This window comes from Pantherophis guttatus, chromosome 3, assembly GCF_059756535.1.
Source record: "Pantherophis guttatus breed Tessera chromosome 3, ASM5975653v1, whole genome shotgun sequence".
In the NCBI taxonomy this organism is placed as follows: Eukaryota; Metazoa; Chordata; class Lepidosauria; order Squamata; family Colubridae; genus Pantherophis; species Pantherophis guttatus.
In genome coordinates, this window is record NC_142065.1 from 177804062 (window position 1) to 177826325 (window position 22264).

Sequence of the window (22264 nt, forward strand, 5' to 3'; positions counted from 1 at the left end):
AGTGCCACATAAAATGCTTCATTTATTTTCAGCAAAGTAATATTCCACTGGCACCTGGGGTCCAGGCAGACACTTCCCTTGGCACTCATTAGTCTCCCATTCTTCACTTAAGGTTTTTTTTAATCCTTTTAATTAAAAATAACTAAATAAATAGGAGGTTGAATACTGCAAATTCTACTGATAGTTTCCTCTCCCCACCACTCCACACCAAAAGGTAAAACAGTAAAGTAAGAATTAGTAAACTGGCATGTTTATGCCAATAAGGAAGTGAACAGAAAGTAGACATAGACAAAACAGTAGCCAGTAGTAGGAAATATGACTTTTGCAATAGGGTAGTAAATGTCTGAAACAATCTACCTGATCCTGATGTTAGTCTCTCTAATCCCCATACCTTTTACCGTAAACTGTCTACCGTGGACCTTTCAGGTTTCTTAAGAGGTTTCTAAGGGGGCGTGCATAAGCGCACCAGCGTGCCTACCATCCCTGTCCTACTGTTCCCAATTATATGTAATCATTCTATGTGTTTATGGCTATGTTTTGCCAATTTATATCCTTTTTTTTGTGTGCCAAAATTTTTTCATGTGTCCATGTCTGTGTCTGCTTTGTTACTTTTTTTCTTATTTGTTGACAAATAAATAAATAATAATAATAATTGCCCTCCTTTTCCTTTGGATTATTGGCAGAGATCTGCAAAGCCCCAGACCTATGCAAACCTTCCAGCATGTCCTTTCAGAACCTGAAGTTCAAGCGTTGGAAGAACTGGTAAAGCAAGAGTTACCAACAGAAGGTTAATGGAGAGCCTCTAATGCCATAAGTCCAAAACATGCCAATTTTTCAAGCACAACTATATCACTGTTGAGCTGGAAGTAAATTAGTTTGTTTCTATAAAACAGCTGAAGCCATCAGAATACAGAATACAGAAGTCCAGTTCTGCTTTTAAAGTAGCTTGTTCTTGTGGAAAAGACCATTTTGTTTGCTTTCCTGTTCTACTACATAATCGATTCAATCCAAGAGACAAGCAAAGGTGACCAGCAGTAGCAGTGCCAGTACTACCATACCTACCACTGAAACATTAGGTTGCCCTTCAGGTTTCTTACTATGATCAGATCAGACTCAGTATCCTAATATGGCCCTGTCTATGTCTCTCTCTCTTTTTCCTTTTGCTATGCTCATTGGTACCATCACTAAAGTGATTAGACTAATTCTATCTAGAAATAACAGATTCTGGCAATGATTAAATGGTGCATCCTCATATTTACATCATTAAGCTCTTACTAAAGGCAAAACAATTACACTTCTGTAAAACATCAAAACATGTCTTTGAGCAAAATCAATAATCCAACAGCCAGGCATTATGAAGTTAATAGTCTATCAAGACATTAACAGTGTTGACTCCTGAAGAGAAGTCGAGAATTTTAAAAGACAAAACAATGTTTATCAGATGGGACAGATTGCTGCTTGTCTGACCAACTTAGTTGTGTGACAGAGCTATGAGCTGCCTTTGGGTTCACAAGTCCTTCAAAACCAAAGATTCATGCTAATAGAAAGCTTTTTCAGTGGAAAGCTCCCAACAATCTGAGTTAAAGTTTTATTTATTGGCTTTGACCATCTACTTCTGTTATCAGCCATAAGGGCCCACACACTTCATCAACTCTCAACAATAGCCGCAAGCTTGGACAATCTGTCTTGTGTCTTCATTGGGGCAAAACTTCAATAGAGCAGCATCATTTAAAAAGCAACCCACGCATAAAATGGAAACTCATTAAAACAGACTTTTTCAAAAGGGGATACCCTCAGCTCCAATTGAATTGAACTGTTTTTATTTCAAAGATGAAAGGTCCATTACCCAGCTATACATTCATGTGATCTTAGCTTAAGTGCTTTTTATTTGACTTAAAACCTTGGTTCCTTCCCATGTCTTTTTGAGGCTCTGAAAACATAATAGGAATTCAGCCTTTACTGCAGACAGTAAGACCTTTTATGTTTTTCCTTTCAATGACATCTCTTTTATCTGGGTGACTGGAGAATGACGAGGGCTGCTTTCACATGTATTTGTACAGAATTTTTAAAGCCTTCTTTCACATTAAACAATTGTCCTCTAAGTAACAGAAGAGGCTGAACATAATACAGGTGTAGTCATTTGCATTATAGATGGAAGAGTGCATAAGGAGTGAACGTCAAGCTATTCTAAAGGGTTATATGCAAACTGACTTGCAACTTACTCACCTTGAACTTATTATGAGGGTAATAATATAAAAAACCACACTGACTAATCTAAACTGCATGGAAACTATTTTTTAGCACACAGCATGCAAGCTATCGAGAACAATCAAGGTTAATATTATTCTAAATGTATGTTGATGATTGAACACTAAATGAAATGAACTATATTCTCAGTTTCTTATATTTATTAAATGTCAAGAAAAATTTGTTTAATATTGTGCAACTACACATAAATATTCCCTGACTCAGCTACCCAACATTTTGACAGTAGAGAAAAAAATTATACAAACATTCAGTATAGCATATCTTTAAGGGGTTATAAATGCATAAATATAGGCATTCAAGACCACAATGGAATCGCAGCAGAGTGGTTTATCACATTTATAGAAACAAGTCAGTAATACTGTTTTTAAGTAACTTAGAAACACAAAATGATAAATATATTATTATTGCTTAACGCATTGTAAGCCGCCCTGAGTCTCCGGAGAAGGGCGGCATATAAATCATTTTTTTTAAAAAAAATTGGATTATACTATAGTGCAAATAATTACAATATTTAATCAACTGTTCTTTTAATAAAAAGATACCTAAATCTCACTTGGATATTATTATATTACTCAATTAACAACTTAAAATGAAACTGTCACCAAATGCCTATGAAAGGCAAAACATTATGCAATAAATATCACTTTGGTCAATTGCCAAAGTAAAAACACCCACTTTTTATTATCAGATTTTTATCTGTCCTTTACACACACACAGAGTATCGCCAAAGGTAAGATAGGTTCTGAAAAGCCAGTCTAATGGGAAGAAAAGACTCACACCATCAACATGTCTGCCTTGTCAGTCATTAGATAACCTGTCAGTATAATGAGCTGAGGGGAACATGGAAGCTGCCAGAGTGAAGACCCAGCTTCTCACAATGTACATAGGTTTCCACCCCATTCCAACAGCCAGAGACCATACTCTAGCTGGAAAGAAGACAGGTAGAGTTTGGTGAATGTCAAAGCCACTGTGCTGTACAAAATCCAGAGCATCCATGAGTACATAATGTACAAAGATAGTACCCAAAGATGGCACCCAAAATGAGACGCTGAGAGAATACCAGAAGCAGCAGCAGACATGGAAAGAAGATCAAGCAGAGGAAGTGCCATGGGAAGACAAGCTCCTGCATGGGATGTACCATTGACAGAGAGCTGACATGGCTCATACTTAGCAATTAGCACTTAACAATTAGCAATAGAGTTATAGTCTGCTCCACAGTGCTTTACAGCACTCTCTAAGTGGTTTACAGAGTCAGCATATTGCTCCCAACAATCTGGGTTCTCATTTTACTGACCTCTGAAGGATGGAAGGCTGAGAGAACCTTGTACGAGTCAGGATTGTTCTGACAGTTGGCAGAATGCAGAGTTACTGCATTCTAACCACTGCACCACAACTCCTACAGCGTCCGGAAAGGGCTGGACTAAAAGACAGCATGCAGGAACAACATACATGAATGGTACAACTGAGTAGCTGCCGTTTGTACAAAAATATCTACACAATGTATGAGCTAGATCCTCTCAGTTTAGATGGGATTCCATAGAAGTTGTGGAAAGTAACAGGGCTAAGATCCTGATCCAGATGGACAAGCAGGTAGTAGCCAATCAACCAGACATCACTGTATTAGACAGGAATCAGAAAACAGAAATGGTGATAAATACAGTGGTGCCAATGACAACACCACCAGGAAGAAAAAGTTGGAGAACCTGGGAAATACCAGGGTATTAAGAAGTGGATATAGAAAATAAAGGCCAAAGTGAGGTAGAAACATTTGAGACTGTGACTCCTAAGAGAGAAAGTGGTTGGAGAAAGTGGCTGGAGAAAGTGGCTCGAATATATCCAAGGAACAACATTAGAACATTTCATTCGGAAGAGTGTAGTGCTAGGAACAGCTACTGGTAAGATACTGTGATACCAAAGGATACTGTCCTCTGGTAGAGGACCAGAGATTGAGTAAGACACATACACTCATACAAGAAAGAATTTAATGTACATACCCACATATATTGTCAGCTCAAGGCAGAGAATATACCTTAATATTATTTCCTTCCCACTTATTATAAATCTACTAAGTCCATATTCCCTCTAGATCTGTTTAAAGGGTTAGGAAATGTTCCCAAACAATTTCAATGGGTACTCTGGATTAAAGGAAGAAGTATTACAGAAATGAAAATCATTCTTAGGAAACTCCCTCATATTATGCTCAAGACAATCTACAATGTAAAGGAAAGGCTCTTTTTCTTGGTAAAAGAAAAAGAGTAAAAGTTCAGGAAATGCCCCTCCATGACTGAAACTCAGTTAACACACAGCTCTAGAAGAGAGATAAATTACAGAAGCTTCAACAAGCTTCTTGGCAGAATCTTCTTTTCATACCTCTATTGTTCCAAAGTGAAGAAACAAGGGCATGGATACCTCTGCAAGAATTCCTGTGTCTTCTAAGAGAATTAACCTCATGACTAGCCTAGAAGGCTCTTAATTTCTTTTTTGTATATCTTTTTCCTAATTTTTTTCCATGAAGCCAATGTTCTAAAGTCTGCATCTGACAAATAGATATGTTGGAAATCTGAAAAAAATATATGAATTTTATAATTGCGTCCTTCTTCCAATTAAGAATGGTAACTTTGGAGCAGTCTTTCAACTTCACTCTTGCCCAAGGAGTTGGGGGATGACATGTGATTGTGCATTCTGGGCTTTCTATTCCACTAGTGCTATCTCATGCTAGGGATGACAAAGTCCAGAATTTGCCTTGAGGGGCATGTTTAGGATTGCACCCAATAATAAGCTAGACTCATTATGAATAAAGATAACTGAAAGGAGGCAAATGAATAAAGAAACTGAATAAAGGTATATGTAACTGAAATTCAACTCTTACTCAGTTTAATTAATACTGTCAAAATGAGTACAACTCACAATTTCTCCCTTCTGCTACTTTAAGAAAGAGTCTAGTGACAATGCTTGCAAGAGTTTCGGGGCCATCCTTAAGGTTTCTGGAGTTTATATGAAAGCCCTGGGACTTCAAGAGCTGAACCTCTGTCAGTGAACACAAGAAATAATCTTGTTGTTTTTTTTCTATTCATATATTCTGTAGAAAAAAAACCTAAACTTGTTGTAGAAAACATATCTACAGAAGTATCTTTTACTTCTTTAAATGCTGCTTGCAATTTCCAAATGCATTCCATGTACTGTTTATCAACCACTTGAAAAGTTTTTAAGCAGAAGGCTAGGATGAGGTGGTGAATCTGGCATCTGTACTGAAGTATGCTTTGGAAAAACAAGTTTTCTGCTGTGAAATGACACGACATAGTGCAAGTTATATACACAGTTACTCCTGTTAATTGGTAGCTGTAGTACTGAAAAAGTGTGCTTAGAGACTATTTACAGTATAGTAAAAACATTTACTAGCAGTAGCTTAATCAAATTTAAGAACATCAGACAGATAGGGTGCTTTTTTAATTGTCTCATTTAGTTTTGAAACATAAGGCCCTGTTCACTTCATTTAAGTTTCACAATGAAGGGAAGCCTGATCAATCTGTCTTGTGTCTTCTTAGGGTGAGACTGCAATTGAGTGGAAGCAACAGATGAACAAAGCCCACATTCAAATCTGTAGCTCATTAAAATATGTTAAAAACAGGGTTAAATCTCAATTGTAAGTGAACAGTACTTGGCTTTTTTCAACAACATACATTTGATTAATAAACCATTCATTCATTAGCTTTCAACCAATGGAATAAATAGCCATGCTGTTAAACCTTTAACAAGCTTGAAAAAAATGCTTTGGAAGGTGTGTATGTGTGTGTGTGTTAACGTGCAAACCATTATGAAGAATGACACCATTGGTAATCAACACATTTTTTTCCTCCTCAGATATCAAGCAACAGATTAAGGCTGATTTTATTCTCCTAAACTAAAAGAATAAAAATATTTTCTTCGTTATTATCTCACTTTTCCTCGATGTGTTTAAGGGAGCATATATTTCTGCCTTCAATGTCTATCCCCGTAAATAGTAAAATAAGTTGGTTTGTGTCAGCCCTTTATGATGGTCCAGACAGGAAGCACCAACCATGAGTACTGACACTACCTTTATTGTAAGGTTATAGTACTTAATCTTGCAGGTCTTAAAGTACCTATCCTCTCCCTTGCTTTTACTCTCCCCAAAATGAGGAAGATCCCCTTCTGAGATGCTCTCTTGACCCCCATCCTTCCTATTGACTCAAATTTTATCAGACAGCTGTCTAGACAGCAGCTCTTCCTCCTATCTCCCAAGATAATTCCCCCAACTATTACACTTTGGGAGATAGTAATTGGTCTAAAGCAGGGGTGTCTAACTCAAGGCCCACGGGCCGGATCTGGCCTGTGGGGTGCTTAGATCTGGCCCGTGGGGCTGCCATGGAACAGTGATGCCTGCGGTGCCTCCGCCAGCAAAAATGGAGCTCAAGAGGGCTGGCAGAGGATTGCAGGAGGCTGTTGCAGGTGAAAACGGAGCTTGGGAGCCCATTTTTGCTGGCAGAACACTCAGGCCACCACAGGCACCCCCAACATGAGTGACGTTGAGCTGGCCACAGACCCTGCCCACACACACCCGGCCCTCCGGAGGTCAAACACAATCCTGTTGCAGCCCTCAATGAAATCAAGTTTGACACCTCTGGTCTAAAATCTTTTAAGTAAGCTTTCATGACTGGGACTGAACTTGAATCTGGTCTTCCAAATGCTACTCAAATTTAATACTGGGTGATAAGAGGATGCATGCCTTTGACTATGTTCTGTGCATACAATATATCTGAGTAACACAAAAGTAAATAAATATTTATGAATTGCACAAAATAGGACTATTCCAATCCTTCTTCAGTTGAGGAAACTACCAGTCTTAATTTTGACCAATATTTTGGTTAACAACCTTTAGCTGTGTAGCATTTGTAAGAAAAGAGGTTTTTGGGCACTCACTACAGCTCCTAAAGAGCACAGAAAGGGAATTTTTTTCTCTCAAGATTTACCTCTCTTTAGGTATGTAATGGGTGATTATGTCATCCCCTTTAGATGAGCCCCTCTTTTTCTGAGACCCCTTTTTGTTCTGTTCTTTCTGCTTATTAACTAAAGGGAAGGGGGCAAGTATCACTACCCAAGGCTTTTGGGACAGGTCAAGATACTCATAAAATTAGGTTGAAAGATCTGTAAACTTGCCACAGTTAAATCAAGGATTACCATATCTGTTTTGCAAACTTTTACTAATAAAATAAGTGTAAGAATAATTTTAAAAATACCCTATCTGGGCTATAAAAACCTGGATATAGTACTTCTTTCCTGCCATTTAATGAATGTCCAGATTTTGGCATCCTAGATCTAATAATCCTAACATAATAACCAGTATTGTTAATGATAACAATTATATAATATCTCATATATAATTTGTTTACATTAAAAATTGGCCTAGATTATAGGAAAGATCTATTCTTTTCATGTGTTCCATGAAATAATATATAGAATTTAAATGATTACTTTAACTAGCCAATTATCAAAATGAAACATATACCACAGGATTTCTGTTTCATTGAAAAGTGGAAAAATAACTTGGCCCTATAAAAAGTGAAGAGGATTCATACAGGATTTGGCACAGAGGAATTAAAATAGACATAGTCCTTCAGATACATGAGATCTTAAACTGATAATAGATCCTCAATTAACAGAATTAAGAGCAGGAAAACCATTTTTGCTACATTACAGTGTCCAGGTATTTTCTCTTCTGTTCAATCATGTCCAATTCTCAGAGGTTATTTGGACAAGTTCTTCCGGGGGTGGGGGGGTTGCAAGGCTTTTCAGAAATGGTTTGCCAATGCCTCCTTCTTAGGTCTGAGAAAAGGTGATTGGCTCAAGGTCACCCAGCTGGCTTCATGCCAAAAATGGGACTAGACCTCACTGTCTCTGACGTTCTAGCTTCATGCCTTAACTAAACTGGTTATCTGCAATTCCTGGTAGTCCTAGACTAATCCTAATAATTCTAATTGCCAATTAAAAGAGATGCCTGCAATTATAATTCTGAAATATATGAAAGGTCTCTACTTATGGTATGCATTGTGTTGTAGGTAAGACATACTCATTCTATTTATTCACTAATAACTAATTCATAACAACCCTATGACTCTGAGCTTTTCTCTGATTCTTTTTTGGGACCCTCTTTGAAAACCAAGTAAACTATATCTACTTCATAATTACTTAAAACTTACTTAAAATTCTGAAAGCAGTCTAAAAAGTTAGTAAAGCACAATTTGCCTTTGCAGAAATTGGCTTTCTTCCAGGAAGCTTTGTTTTCTATGCTTATGAATTTGTTACTATTTTACCAAGCTTCTTATCATTTATTAGAGTAGTTTGTAAGGCTGCCAATTCATCGTATTATGATCTCCATTCTGAATTTTCTTTTTAAATACTAGAGTTAAATTGCTAATGTTCTAAATACTAATCTAGGAGAATCTGGAATAATTTTGGTTCATTTACCCTTTTTAATAAATATAATTTTAAAAGATTTACTTCACTTTGGAGTGTAAGATGAACTGCCACCCAATTGACTTCTGCACCCAGACCTTTCTGGTTTTTCTAATGTAATCTTCACCTCAAAAATTAAATACAAGTGTATTAGTTACGTTGCTTATAAAAAGAGAACAATGTCAATATTTTGTGGCATTCTATAAAATAAATTAATCAAATTTCAGAACTGAGATAGCAGAGGTGCCCTCCCTCAAGCTTCACTGTTTCATGAACAGGGCTGCAGATGCCATGCAACATGGTCAGAATTTGGCAGGGAGCCTGCCTGCTAAATAGTCTTCTTTGAAAAAAAAGCAAGGTGAAGGAGAAAGGACCAGTGGCCAGCATGTTGGCAAACAAGAGAGATCAAAAGACCAACCCTGGAAGCCTAAAAATCCATCTCAAGGCACGCAGCTTCTATGGGCCAAGATCCCATTCTAGCAGTATTAAAATGTACAGATTTCCATCCATACGGAAAAACCATATGGGATTCTTTCTCTTACAAGAGGAAAAGCAGCTGGGGATGAATTTGGCAGAGAAAGGAGTCTTTGGGGAAAAGGTGAAGCCACATCTTTCTCTTATTCTCCTTCTCTGCCGCCGCCCCCCCGGCCCCCGTTCTGATCAAACAGCATTGAAAAAGACGGCACAAAACAGATGCTGCCAAGATGCGTGGAAGAGAAAACAAGAGGAGAAAGAGTGCCTGAAAGAATATAGTTAAACTCTTCATGACCTGGTCTCTATTGACCCAAAATGCAAAATGCATTAAGATGTCTAAAATTTACTGGAAATAAAATTCCAGTGGAATATTGGGGAAAACTTTCTAAAACGGGGGCTGTAGAATCAATTCCCCCCAAAGGTGGTGGAATTTCCTTTGGTGCATATGTTCAAGCAGAGGCTTAATGGCCATCTGTCATAGATGCTTTAATTTGGAAACCTGCACTGAACAGAGGGTTAGATTTGATGACCCTGGTGCCTCTTCAACTCTATTATTCAACCTTTTTGTCACAGTCAAGGGAAATAAACTTACACCAACACTGTAAATTAAGATGGTGATCTGTACTGCTGACCTAGAGGAATCTGAGACACAAATATATTGTAGAAGTGACTTTTATTTTGATCAGATAAATAATTTGGGAGGCTTCTGCTGACTGCCAAAACCCCACTCATTTCTTGGGCAGAATGGACTCTACCATGCAAATGGCTAGAGTAACTTTGTTACGGTCTGAAATCAATTAAAAGGGACTTAATGTCCACGAATGAGAATGTGGTTTATTTATAAGAGATAGACATACTCTTCTAACTCCTATGCACAGTAAAGAAAGGACAGAAAAAGTAATCTAAGCATGAATATTTTCTGAAACAAGATGAATTGTCAGATACGCAATGCCTATCTCAGAAAAGAACAAACTTCAGGCAATGGGTCCCACTGTCAAGGCCCATATGAAGTCTTGGGAACGAGAAACAGTATCTACTAAACCCATACCCTGTGCAGGTTACAAAGTTCTTGTGAATTCAGTGGTCCACCACATCCAGCAAGGATTGATAATCCAGAAGGGTTTTTTCCCTTTTCTGGAGTCAAATGTTATATCTTCTGCTCCAAAGAAATATAGTGTCATTCTATAGAACAAGAGTTCTATAGAACAAGGAGGAAGCTTCTCATTTGGTAGAAAGAAATATCAAATCCCATCATGATTTAAGAAGGAAGTTCACTTTAACTGATGCTGGCAAAGTCTTGATGTTTACAATTCATCTGAAAAAACAGTGTTGGGAAAACAAAGAGTATGGCCTGATCCTACTTAAGAAGACTTATAATACTAAACCTAGTGCTCCAAGTGAACTTGTAGCTACCTCATTGAATAGAAGAAAAGGAAAAAAAATCTCACTCACCAGGAACAAAGATGTAACAAAGTAATCTTTTAAGGAGTCCTTGGACAGAACCAATGGCTGGAGCCACTTTGATGGATTCTACATATACGTATCATTCTGAAGGGCTTTTAAAAATGATATTCCTAAAATGGAAAATGAGAACCAATTTAATTGAGTGATTGAGATGCTGGACAAGCAGTGGAGAAACCTGAGTTTTAGAGTTTTAGATCTGCCCTAGGCACAAAAGCCAGCTGGATGACTTTGGGGCAGGCAATCTTCCTCAACCTTAGGAAGAAGACAATGGAAAACGTATTGAAAGGTTATCTTGATAACAGCAGGAACTTGTCTATATAGTTGCCAACAGCCAAGAGTGACTTCCCCCCAAAACACTAAGCAGAATATGTGAGGTGACATCCCCTGCAATTTGTTAAGTATATTAATAACTAGATTGAATTTATTTGTGGACGTGGCTAAAAAGCTGGAAGACAGACTTATGGAAATGTATGGTGAAAAAAGTTATCACCAAACCTAGCAAACTATTACTTTGCCAATTACTATTTGATATAAAATTCCATGCTGATTTAGTTATTAGTTATTAGTTTTTTGTTTTTTGCTTTTTGCTTTAATTTATATGCCACACTTCTCCGGAGACTCAGGGCAGCTTACAATGCGTTAAGCAATAGCCTTCATACTTTTGAATATTTATACAAAGTCAGCTTATTGACCCCACAATCTGGGTCCTCATTTTACCTACCTTTGAAAGGATGGAAGGCTGAGTCAACGTTGAGCCTGGTGAGATTTGAATTTGCAGTAATTGCAAGCAGCAGATGTTAATTACAGTGCTTTAGTCCACTGTACTACAGGCTCTTTTTTAGTTTTAGGTGACAACAGCAAATACAGCTGTGCCAGATACACATAGAAATCATCACCAACAATTCAATAAAGACATGAAATAAATAAAACTATAAGTTACTTCCCTTGTTAATTATGCTTGCATATTAATTATGTTTGCAAATCATAAATAAGATAATAATTCCTGCAATATAAACTACATAGCTTTTTCATATAAAAAGACAGATCGTATTTATAGTAGATTATAAGAAGCATTTGTAAAATTATTTTAAATGCCATGTTGCAAGTTAACTTTTTATTACTCTCTGCCTTTTTTTATTACTCACAGCAAGAGTACTTTAAATTTTATTGCTGTATTTATTATGATTAGGTTTCAGCTTTTTATTGTAGCCAACCGGGCCATGCTGCCTTTTGTTTCTGATGCCCTTTAACATGTCACACATTTATATACCTGCTTCTCATTTACCATCCATACCATCACACCAAAAGTTTATAACATACTTTTCCTCAGTGTATAGATTAGCCTAGACCAGGGCTGTCAAACTCATGGCCTGTGGCCCAGATGCATAATGCTCTGGCCACGCCCATGCCCGGTTTAGCGAAGGGGAAAAAATGTCGAGATATGTCACATGATGACGCAAGTTTGACACCCCTGGCCTAGACAGATATGAATACAGCTTCTAAAGAACATCGAGAGGATAGCATACTTATCTAAAAGTGATTCTGTATACCTGATTTATCAAGGTATGAAACTTTTTAAATTGGTACTTCAAAATAAATTGACTTAAATGAGCCCAGTATTTCTGAAAAACTTATTGTTGCATTAGGAACAAGAGTAGCAAGAGTTGTACTCATCTCTTACAGCTTTGTGGCCATGTGTATTGTTAGAGGCAGCCAGCTACAATTTAATTAATAAACCTAAATAGATTCCAGTGTTTTGCTCTTCAGAGCTCTGTTTTAAGCATGGTCTGTTGAACAAGCCATAGCAGCCTGCTTGACACATAACCAGAGAGATGCATTTTTCATGCTAAGGGCCACACATTGCCTTTGGGTAGCATGTAATGCTGTGTGTATGTGTGTGTGTTTGCAAAAGTAAGCAGAAGCAAGATAAAGAAATGGATGAAGTCAAAACAAAAACTAAATGTGCTTTAACACAAATTTAATCAGCATGTTATTTGAATATTTCTCAGGTATTGATTTTTCCTGTAGTATGTTTAAAACTACAAACTACAAGTTGGTGTCTATTTTGAAGGTTGAATTTAAAGTTTTGGGGGACTTCATGAAGTTATGGTTGCATTTAAGACAGAGTTTTTCAAATTTGGCAACTTCAATATTTGTTTCAATATTCAAAGTTCAATATTTGGAAATTCTGGGAGTTAAAGTCCACAACTGTGCCTGACTAGGTGGCTCAGTGGCTATGACACTGAACTTGTCAATCAGAAAGGTCAGCAGTTCGGTGGTTTGAATCCCTAGTACAGGTATGCGTGAGCAGGGGGTTGGACTAGATGACCTCCAAATTCCTTTCCAACTCTGTTACTGTTAACTCCTGGAAGTCTTAAAGCTGCCAAATTTGAGAAACACTGATATAATGCTTTGAGGGAGGTCTTCATGGAGTCTTGTATCATATAAATAATATCTAACATTTATTTGTCTTTTGAATTGGATTTTCATTCAACAAGATAAAAGGTCTGATAGAAAAGAAGTAACAATATATACCTATTAGAAGAAAGTCCAGTGGATACAAGACAGCTTACTATCTGGGAATCAGTGGTGGATTCCTCCCGGTTCGGCCCAGTTCTGCCGAGCCGGTAACGGTGACGATATGATGTCACCGAACCGGTTCTGCCCCCCCACCCCCCGCGTTATTCTTACCTTTTATTTGGCCCCACCCCCAATCTATTGCTGCCTCCTGAGTCCCAGCTGATAGACTATAAGGAAAAACTGTTTAAACTCTTGCCGCGGGGCTTCAAAGGGCCGCCCTACAGCTGATCAGTGGTAAAAGGCAGTTTGGTGGTAGACCAGTGCCTCCAAAAACAAATGAGTAGACCGGTGCCTGCAAAAATAAATGGGTAGACCAATGCCTGCAAAAATACATGAGTAGACCAGTGCCTGCTAAAATAAATGGTTAGACCAGTGCCTGCAAAAATACATGAGTAGACCAGCGCCTGCAAAAATAAATGGGTAGACCGATACTGCTAAATCCTAAAGAATTGTCACATGACCATCAAGCCACGCCCACAAAATAAGCCACATCCACAGAACCGGTAATAAAAAAATTTAGAACCCACCCTTGCTAGGAATTGAGTATAATGATTGAAGAATATGCTCTCATTTGGGGTTAGGACTATACATTAATTACGTTTTATCCTTTTTAAAGTTAATTTGAAAATTATGTTGCTTCCAGTTAAAATTGTTGATCAACATAGTTTAATCTTTTAATTATTGCCATGTGAATTTGAACTGAAAATTTGGCTGATTGTATAAAAATGTGTTAAATATAAACACATATGCTTTTGTAGATTTTTAGAGAGATTTGTTAATTGCTTAATGAAAGATGTCTTCCAGATACTGCAGTCTTAATTTAGTTCAACATATTCAATTTTATATTAAACAATATTCATATGTGTGCAATGAAATGACAAAGCCAACTGAAAAAGCTTAAAATGCTAATGGATGAAGTGCAACTGAGTGCTAAACTAAAATCTATAACATTTATTTCAAGATAAAAGGTGGTCTTTTAAGGAGATTATGTATATAAAAAGTCATATTTAATAGAGCAATTAACATCACAATATGTTTTGTTTCACTCATTCAGTGTCTATCATAAATAAATGGTGAAATCTTTAAATTGTGCATGAAACTAGAATGAATGCTTTTTAATAAGCAATACAAATGTCATCTTTCTATGGTACCACCAAAATAAATAAAATAAAATAAACCCTCTTTGCTGACATTTAAAATCCATACAAATATATCTAGCAATTATCCTTCTTAGGAACAATTCTAGGCTTCATTTAGTGAAACCAATCAGCTTTAATTGATTAATAAGTGGCAACACAGTAGTAATGTCAACCATTTTTGCAAAAGCAAATTGCTAGCAATGCCAAGCAGATCTGTGTCTTTATTTTTATTTTATTTTTTGCTTTAAACAAGACCTTCGTCTGGCATGATCTTTTCTTTTTCCCCAGTAGGGAGCATAAGCCCTCTAGCTTCCCTGAATGTTTCCTGCTAAGGCTGTACCTTGGCCAGAGTACAGCTGCTCTGAACCAGTCTTTGTATTGACAATGGGGTCATCCCACCATCTTCTTTTCAGATCAATATGATTGGTACAAACAATAGTTTGATTTTGATTGCTCTAGAGCACGCTTGGGTAGAATCTCTGAATGCAAGAGAATTGCTCCAAAACAATGGCCCGCTTCATCATCCAAAGCATCCCTTTTTCAGACAGCTGCCTCTGCCACACTCCCCCTGACAAACGTCCAGAAAAACAGATGGTTACAGCATTCACGGGCAGTTTAGTGAAAACCCCAGAGTCAGCTATTCAAGATATCTTATCATCACGCTCATAAAAAGAACTATTTCCTAAAGCTACAAGCTAACAATACCTTTAAAAATTGCTCTCTGATATCAGAGAAATCAGAAGATATACGTAGACTCTTTTTAGATGTCAAGGAATACAATTAATATATTTTGAGCACTAAAATGCTGGGGGTGGGTGGGGGTGTTTTTGTTTTACCAAGTTGATGATACGGTGGCATTGTGAAAATTGTGGTGCGTGCCTAAAGCACACAACTACCAAACTCAACTACCAAACAGTAGCATGAGGCCTAAGGATGTCTCAAAGATCCTGTCTGACTGTTTTTAACCTTTAAAATAACAGAAGATCTGATGTGATATTTCACTGTACAGATTTTCATTTAACAGACTGGAGCGTACGGTCCTAGGAAAATGTACTTTGGCTCAGTAGGTGCATATCTCCCAAACATAAATTCCATCCCAACACTTTGGGGATTCTTTTAAAATGACAGCAACTGCCTCTTCACTGATGTAGGCCCTTCTTTGCCCTAATTTCTCTCAGACAGGCAAAAACTAAATTAGGTTAGGTTAGGTTAGGTTAGGTTAGGTTAGGTTAGGTTAGGTTAGGTTAGGTTAGGTTAGGATAGGATAGGATAGGATAGGATAGGATAGGATAGGATAGGATAGGATAGGATAGGATAGGATAGGATAGGATAGAATAGAATAGAAATGCCTTCTAGTCCAGCTCCCTCTGGCAGAAGATCCTATACCAGGGCTGTGAAACTCGCAGCCTGCAGGCTGGATGCGTCACATGCTGGCCACACCCATGCCCTGTTTAGCGAAGGGGGAAAAAAGTCCCGCTGCGACGACGCCGTGATGACGCAAATTTGACCCCCTTGCCCTATACCATTTCAGACAAATGGCTGTCCAGTCTCTTCTTAAAAACCTCAAAGATTTCAAAGTTCTGATGGCCACACACATACATACATGGTCATATGATTGCATTTTTTGCTCTTGGAAACTGGTTCACATTTATGGCTGCTTTCAGCATTCTGATGCTGCAAGCATGTGACTCTAATAATAATTATATATATATATATATTTGCCAGTTTCTGGCGTTTACTTCCAGTTTCTGGGGGGCGGGGGGAATCCATTGGGTATAACAGAATAACAATGGTGGCATTTGTTTAACAAGCATGGTGTCCACTTAACGACCACACCAGAAGATTGTAAAATTGGGCAGTCACATGGTGATCCGCTTAATGACCACCATGACTTATGACCATAATTCTGGGCTCAATTTCAGTCACAAGTTGAGGGCTATCTGTACTGAAAACAAAGGCAGCCCTATTTTATACATTTAGGAGGCTTTAAGACTAAAATGGGTTAAATCTTATATTAAAAACTACAACCTTAAAAACATAGAACCATTATTGGGAGAATCATGGTTGAATTCCACAAGATTTGGATAGAGTCTTGAGATCAAATGGGTCTTTTTCTTCGGATTGGGAACAGTTGCTGAGAACAGCTGAACAATCCCAGAAAAGACACAACTGTTTCAAGAAATTGTGCTATGTGCTTCCAGATACTACTTTTCCCTTCAAATGTGAGGTGCTGCACAGCCCTAATGAATAGTGCAAAATATATCAATGTAAGACTCATTGATTTCATTGCATTTAACTCTAAGTAGATGTATTACACTCTTAACAACCCTGACACAAAACATTACTTTGAAATAATGCCTAGTGACATCAGCTTCAGGATCTGACCTTTTCTGGCCTTGTAAGACATACGGGAGTGATGGATAATTTGTTGAAACTGAACCCAGAAGACCTATGTTCAAGTCCCCATTCCACCATACATCTTACTGGGTAATTTTGGCCTAGTCATTTTACCAATCCTCTTCATATAACTCCTTTGGTAGGAATAAAATCTACTGGTGAGTCTGCTTTCCCAAATGTGTGCACCTTGACTTCTCAGAGGAAAAAGATAACTGCTCCAAAGTGAATCTGCCAATCCTGCAAGATCCGAGAGAGGTCTCTTCAAGGTAGTGTCGCTCAGGGATGGGTTCTACTTACATTTATTACCGGTTTGCAACGGGATTGTGCATGCTCGCTTTGCTCGCACACGCACCAAGCTTCTGTGCATGCGCAGATCGCCTATGACGACATCCAGGGCGATGGGCAGAGCCTCCCGCTGGTTTTACTACGGTTCTTGTGAACTGGTCCGAACTGGGGACAACCCACCACTGGTGTCGCTCCTGAGGACCAATGTGTCCTCCTATAGAAGAACGTCTTCCTATTTATTGAATTTCTGAAAGGGGAAAGTACTTAGAGAATATTTGGAAGATAATTAGGTTTCATTTTAGGATCTGCTTCTGTTAGTTGGTGCCATTGTTATTTATGATACATTACTTACTCAAAGAAGTTTTTAACCCTTATTTTCTATTTTATACTGATTAAAGCCACTTTGGGATAGAATGCAATAGGAATACAATAGTTTTAATGAGATCACTCAAACAATAAGCATCCCTCATCCTTTCAACATTTTGAATTTTTCTTTCTTTTATTATATTTTGTTTTGCCATTCTTTTTACCTCCTTTACTTCATCCTATCTTGTGTGCCTGAATCATTCTGTGTCACAGACCACTCTTCCTATGGTTTGTAATTTTGTCATACAACTAGCATGTAAAGCCATACCCACGCCAACTACTCAGATGTCAATACAAAGGACAGGTATAAGTGCTAATTAATATTGTTAGTCCCTCAAAAATCATTTAAAAATTCTATTTATCTTCATCGTTTATATCAAAGGCATTATTTTTTTAAAAAATATTCATTTTATTTAAACACATTTCTATCCTAACACAATCAAAATAAGACACTTGGAAACTTACAATTTTACATAAAATCTATGATAATAGTTCTGATTTCACAGCAAGTTTCAGGCTTTGTAAGCTGTACCGCTTCAGAATGCTTTAACAAGAAAACAAGTAGTCCTCAACTTACAACCACAATTGGGATTGGTTCTTGTAAAGTTATTTTGATCGTAAGTCGAGTCAGACTGGATGTTACAACAATTCTTACAGTGGTAATTATGCAAATCATTGCAGTCATTAAGTCAATCACACAGTGACTAATGCAATGAAGTCATTAAGTGAATCCAACTTCCCCAATAGGAAAGAAATTGGCAAAAAGGTAACAAATCATGATCACATGATTGCAGGATGCTGCAACCAGTCATAAATGTGAGCCAGTTGCACTGTCTTCACTGAATTGTCTTCACTGTGATTCATACTATTTGTCCAGGCACCTACTACTAAAATCACAATACAATAGCAAGCTAATATTCAGAAATAATCCTGCCTTTATACATAATTCCAGTAAATACTGCTCTTCCTCATAGTCCACCAAACAGAACCAGGCTAGCAGGAATATAAAGATGGAATATCATCCAACAAGAATTACTTATCACATGTCTTCTCATGTGTGCGTATGCACACATGAGCATGTAAGTCAGTTAAGACAGAATGAGGGGAGGATTTGTATGGGCATGGAGAAGGATGTTAGCCAGTGGTGGGTTCCAACCGGTGTTACCACCGGTTCTCTTCGCGCACGCGCTTTGCGTGCGATTGCTGCACGGATGTTCGCTTTGCTCGCACAGGCACCAAACTTGTGCTTCGCGCAAGCGCATTAGGTTTCTGCCCAGCTGAGGTGCGGCAATCCACTCTGCCGCACCTATCAACTGGGCTAAAAAACGAGAAATAAAGGTAAGTATAACGCGGGATGGGGGGGCGGGAGGGCCCAGCTCCCAGTCAAAGAGAACCGGTTCGGTGACATCACATCACCACCACTACCGGCTCGCCCGAACCAGCCTGAACTGGGAGCAACCCACCACTGATGTTAGCCCTGTCCAAATCTAGCATATGGAAATCCATCATACATAATTCAACATTACATGTGGCATTTAGGGAGAAAAAAGATACCCATCTTATCTTATTGAAGTAAACCAAGAAATAAGAAAACTGCATAGGGAGTCCTATATCTCAGCTTTCAGTCTCCTAGCGAAGTTTTATTATATTGATTCAGCTTTTATATCTACAGTACAATATGTATAGTTCACACAATAGCATCTAATATTTTGTTACTGTTTCATCTACCTTGTTTATATTTTTTGGCACTTATATCTTAGTCCCCACAGATCCACACCCACTTTGGTCTTTCAGAGATATAGATATTTCAGCGCCACATAAAATGATGACCTGCAGCTCCCTTCAGAAATTGTTTTCAGAATTAAGTCTCTCTCCTGACCTCTTTCTGCTATTTGGAAAGTTTGAAAACAGATTATTCATTCATTGGTGGAATACCTAAGTGTGAATAATTTCATTTGTGTGAATGCCATTTGCAGACTTCCCAGACACTACAGAGTTTGGATATACAGATTAGCGTGACATGAGCACATACCTCTGCTCCTCTGTCTTCTCACTGGCTAGGTTTACACAATCCGTTAAATCTTTTTTCTATTGTCTCTATTATCTTAAAGCAGGGTGAGTAATAGATGTTTAAAAGAGTAAAATAGGAATCATACTAAATACACAAGTATTAACATGCTTTGTTACTTTTGCAAGTATTAACACATCATGCTATTCTCTTTCAGAGTAAAGTTATGTAGAGTGCAAAATAGACTACGCCCAAGAAAAAGTTAACTTGTATGTTCTATAAAATTCTCTTTGCTGTCTCTTTTACAGGACCTTATTAATTCTATTCAACACAACTTTCTTACTCTTTCTCTTGTTCCTGACCATTTGGAAGAAACATGGGTGTTGTGCAAATGATAATTATGTAACTTGTATTAGGTGCACCATAACACGAATGACATATACTATAGGATAACATTTTGTTATGATGTCTTCATACATGTAATACCCACTTTTCCCCATATCTCAATGCAGACAATCATAGTCTGCCACAATTTACCTCATATATTTGTTTTGCAATTCAGTCTTCACTGATTCCCTCTCTAAGAACAATCTGAGTATTTCTTCCATATCTTTCAGTCCCTCACTTTGTCCCTATTAATTAATTAGACATGTATTTTTACCTTGTTTCATGTTTTACTTCATCCTCTTTGAATTCAATTTAGAAAAAAAAAACACATAGCCATAAACACATAAAATGAGTACATATAAATGGGGACAGTAGGACAGGGACGGTAGGCACACTGGTGCGCTTATGCATGCCCCCTTAGGGACCTCTTAAAAAACATGAAAGGTCCACGGTAGACAGTTTAAGATAAAAGGTATGGGGATTAGAGAGACTAACAACAGGATCAGGTAGAGTGTTCCAGACATTTACTACTTTATTGCAGAAGTCATATTTCCTACAATCAAGATTAGAGAGAATTACATTGAGTTTGAATCTATTGATAGCCCTTGTGTTATTGCGGTTGAAATTAAAGTAGTCATTTACAGGACGTTTTGGTAAATAATCTTATGAACTAAGCTTAGGTCAGAACATAGATGGCACAGTTCAAGGCTATCGAGGCCTAAAATTTCAAGCCTGGTGCAGTTTTATTTCGAGCAGAGGATTTGAGTACTCTTCTAAGTAAAATATCTCTGGACCCTCTCTAATGTATTGATGTCTGAAATACAGTGAGGGTTCCAGGCAGGTGAGCAGTATTCAAGTATAGGTCTGACAAAAGTTTTAGATGGCATAGTTTGAAGTACAGCATTATGAGAGAGAAAACTTCATAAAATAAGATTGACAACTCTTAATGCCTTTTTTGCAATGATGTTACAGTGAGCTCTGGAGCTTAGATCTTTTGCAATGAGTACTCCTAGGTCCTTGACAGGGTCAACTTTTAGATCGTTTCTGGTCAGCAAATATTTGATGTTCTTACGTGCAGGACTGAGCATTCGTTAGCAGAGATTTGGAGTTGCCAATTGTTTGACCATTCAGATACATTTTGTAATAGAGTTGTCTGTGGTGTTGAATAGTTTAACATCATCGGCAAAGAGGACACAGCTGCTTATAATTTACCTCAAAAAGGTAAATTAAAATGACCTCAAAAAAGGTCATTTATATAAAACAGAAAGAGTGTTGGACCTAGAACGCTGCCTTGGGGAACACCACTGTTAACAGGTGCAGGATTTGATAGGACGCTGCCTAATTTGACCACTTGTTGCCTGTTTGACAGGAATGCAGCTATCCAATAATGCAGGAGTCCAGAAATGCCATAAGATTTTAGTTTTAGAAGAAGTTTGTTGTGTACTACTGAATCAAAGGTTTTACAGAAGTCTATGTAAATTGCGTCTATTGCTTTTCCCTGGTCAAGTTGAGAGGTCCAAATGTTTTTGCAGTGTATGAGTTGCAGATTACATGACAATTTTTTCCTGAAACCAAATTGTTTATTAGAGAGTAGGTTATTTGACACTAAGTGGAGAGTGATGGATTGGTTTATGATGTATTCCATGGCTTTACACTTGATGCAGCAAAGAGAGATTGGTCTATAATTCTCAACAAGGCCGGGGTCACCTTTTTTGAAGATAGGTATGACTGTTGCTAATGACCATATCAGGCAAGGAGCTCATTCTAAAAAGATACTTCATAGATGGTGCTTAGAGGTTCAGCTATGGCTTACTTCAACTTACTTTTATGTTTCTCCTAACATTCCCAACTCTCACTTTCATATAATAAAGTGGGGAAAAACATTTTACATATCCTTTTTTGCTCCTTTTGACAAACAGTCATTCCTTGCAGCCAGTACTGTACAATTACCATCATTATTTTCATATTTTAGAATATCTCAATTTTTCCATTTGTAGTGATTGGTTTACCAAAGTACACAACTTCATTAATTTGTTCCAGCTTTTTGCCATGTATATATGTGTAACTTAAAATTGTTCATTCAATTTTGCTTGTAAAGCACAATTATCTTGATCTTTAAACTTTAATTTTCAGTTCCATATTCCTTGTTTCATTGTACAATCTATTCAACATTCTCTGCAAATCATTTGTATTCTCATCCATAGCAGGGTATCATCTGCATTAAGAATACATCAACATATCTTCAACCTCACAGGCAATCCTTATATATTTATCCATAAAGTTGATAAACAACCAAGGTGTCAAAACCCTGTAGTAACAAATCATACTGGAGGCCTGATTAGTTAGATTTATTACAAAACAAGCTAAGGTGACACCGCAAGCATTGCAACCAGTACATCTTCTTTCAAGCATGACTTTATAGTTA

General features: G+C 37.6%; 1 protein-coding gene across 2 annotated transcripts in view; it reads right to left on the reverse strand.

Annotated features, from left to right (window-relative positions):
- CYP7B1 (cytochrome P450 family 7 subfamily B member 1) overlaps positions 1–22264 on the reverse strand; it is a 105742-nt gene that overhangs the window by 70503 nt on the left and 12975 nt on the right. The window contains exon 2 of one of the 2 annotated variants that reach the window (XM_060681959.2): positions 10666–10787. The exons of the other annotated variant lie outside the window; for it this stretch is intronic. The gene's annotated coding sequence lies outside the window, so the exon portion shown is untranslated. The remainder of the gene's footprint in view (positions 1–10665; positions 10788–22264) is intronic. 2 annotated transcript variants of the gene reach the window in all.